We start from the raw sequence: 2668 nt of genomic DNA, 5'->3' as shown, positions 1-2668 counted from the left end.
CCGCATCCGTTGTGTGTGCTCCCGTCCATGTTGCTGAGGGACGCCTGCCCCTGCTGCAAGGACTGGCACTGTGGTTATGGAAGACGCTACAGACAAATCAGGTCATTTCATCCGGACATTATGACAAAAGTTTCTATACCCTGCTTGTTGTCGTAACAATTGCACAAGGTCAGGGTTTTATGACATTTGACTTCGCGGTTCCTTCAAGGTATGTTATTTTTTGTTGTTTAAAATTTTGTGCTACCCGGGAGGAACTGATGAGTTCAGAATATACTTATCCAAATATTTCAGCTCGACGTCGACTTTGCTACATTATCTCGATTTGTGTTGCATGCCACTTTGAACTTCTACCTAGGTAATCTCAGTAATTACTTCTCTCCCTATCAGTTATGAACTGCAACATCTCAAGTTGAGCTATGAATATACAATTTTACCTTATCGTAAATAAAATATTTACATGCTTATATCCATGTGCATATATCATTTTAGTTGCCTATGCAATATGCATACACTATTTGAAATGTGTCAATCTTCAACTTAATTATTCATTTCCAGTTGCCCACCACTTATGCAGGCAATGTGTGGCAAGCCGCGCTTTACATTGGTTCAACCAGCCCTCTCATCAAGTATTATGTTTGTGGGATGAATAAGACACTGGTCACTCCTGGACTAAGGATGGTAAGGACCTTAAATATGCGACCTCTTACAAGTAGAGTATCGTAGTACCCGGCTCTGATCAATTGGCGTTTCCTTTTCCAGCACTTCTCCTGCCACTTAACAAAAAATAATCAGAAGAACCATCTCAATGAACCAGTCGAGGACATGATGGTTAGTCTCAGCGCTGGAGATGTTACGAGACAGGTTTGGCGCATAAGAGGAACACACACAAAAAGCAATTTGTCAGACTTTGTCAAGGCGGGAGGGATCAGAGAGTATCAAATGTGTTTCTTCGCCTTCAAAATTGAAAGGGGGAAACCATCGCTCACTCTCCATAATAAGCTTTAAAAAACTAAGGTAGGAAATCACAAGTCTATACAGAAATCATTTTATGCCATGTATTTCCCGGACTATTTGCATCGGGTTCATGTGAAGTACCGCATATGAGGTTGATCGACAAGGCAATTGAATGGAGCTACTTTTCAGTATGACTAATAACTATAGCTTCGTAGATTTAACATCTATATTGTCATTGTGTCTGCCTTTTTCTTCTTTATTATGTTCCAACTCTTTGTAATTGCTCTCATGTTCACGCTCGTAGTACTGAGCTTAATGTAAAGTGATGATCTTTTGTGGTCCCTTGAACTCAATAAACTTGATGTTGCCTTATAATCTCATGACGATGTTGAAACTCGATGATGACTTGCTTATGTTAGAAGTGAATGTTTTCTTTTTCTTCTATTTTGTTGTCCTGTTTGAATACGTATGCTAAACCAGGTTTCCTACTAACTTGAGCATTACATGATTACCATATCATTGGGACCGGCACCCTCGCGCCAAGGCGTGATACCGATCTAGTTTGTAGGATAATGCATTAGTCAGTGACATTCAGAGGCTATCTTGCACAAACAACAACTTGCCAGGTGCTTTTCAGTGGCATCTATCTAATTTTGTGACTACGGGGCAGATAAATGTACTAAATTTTTGACAAAAAACAATCCAGACATTGAATTTAAGATTACAAATGCTCGATTTTACTGATACAAATCAAGCAGGAACTTGGTTTTTATGATGAGATAGCAAAAACAGTATGTGATTTTCAGAGAACAATCCTCTATATATTGCACACATAGCAAATGAGACAGTGTACTCGGTAAAATTGAGATGTTCAGAACTAAATTACCTTCTAAATAATTGTCAGCGGCGTAACACAGAAATAGTGGGGACTAATTAAAGACGATGATCCATAGATGGCTGGCAATATAGATTCGGTACATCAAATTAGCTAAAGATTACATTGCGAACTTACTAACCATGGGGACAAGAACATGAGGGCAAACACATGCCAGCAAGGTTTAATACATAGGTCATCTTGAACATGCTACAGGACTAGATCTAACACATGATCTTCCTGGGGGATTAATCTTCTAATTATTAAAGATAGCTTCAGCATGCCGCCACCTGTCCGCCAATAGTTGCTGACATGATGTTTACTTGTTTAGGGTGTCGATGAGGATGATCCACATGAGAGCGCCATGGCTGTTGCTGACCTGATTGGTTGCGGGGATGAACAACCTAGGTCACTTCGCATTAAGGACCTTGAGGTAGGCAGGCTCCCACTTCTAGAAACCGCACTTTCCAGTCTAGATTGGGGACTGAGTACGAAAAAATAGATTTGTCAAGGAACATGCCTGGCTCGAAATATTGATCTGAATAAAGGGAGGAAAAGGAAATAGTGTAGCGATCCGACCTCAGATGGTCAAATCTCTGTGTATAAATGTCATCCCTAGATCGGTAATGCTGACACACACAGTACTCGAGGATTTATAACAGAGTTTCAATCACACACTTATTACATCGAATGTCTCAAAAGAGAACTTATTACAATAATACGGCTTAAGGCCATCTAAATAAGATAACAGCGAAAGCTTCAAAGGTAAATGAGTCCATCAACTCCAACGGCATAGCTGAGTGCACGACAACGACCTAGCGCACCTTACTCTTCGTCTGA

General features: G+C 40.2%; 1 long non-coding RNA gene across 1 annotated transcript; it reads left to right on the top strand.

Annotated features, from left to right (window-relative positions):
* Positions 1–221: 221 nt before the first annotated feature.
* On the top strand, positions 222–1329 carry LOC109780832 (uncharacterized). The gene is made up of 3 exons (XR_002237113.4): positions 222–355; positions 575–678; positions 760–1329. It is a non-coding gene; the product is annotated as an uncharacterized lncRNA (long non-coding RNA).
* Positions 1330–2668: the final 1339 nt, after the last annotated feature.

This window comes from Aegilops tauschii, chromosome 7 (assembly GCF_002575655.3).
Source record: "Aegilops tauschii subsp. strangulata cultivar AL8/78 chromosome 7, Aet v6.0, whole genome shotgun sequence".
In the NCBI taxonomy this organism is placed as follows: Eukaryota; Viridiplantae; Streptophyta; class Magnoliopsida; order Poales; family Poaceae; genus Aegilops; species Aegilops tauschii.
Note: the sequence above shows the minus strand (reverse complement) of the source record. Positions and strands in the feature narration are given on the sequence as shown.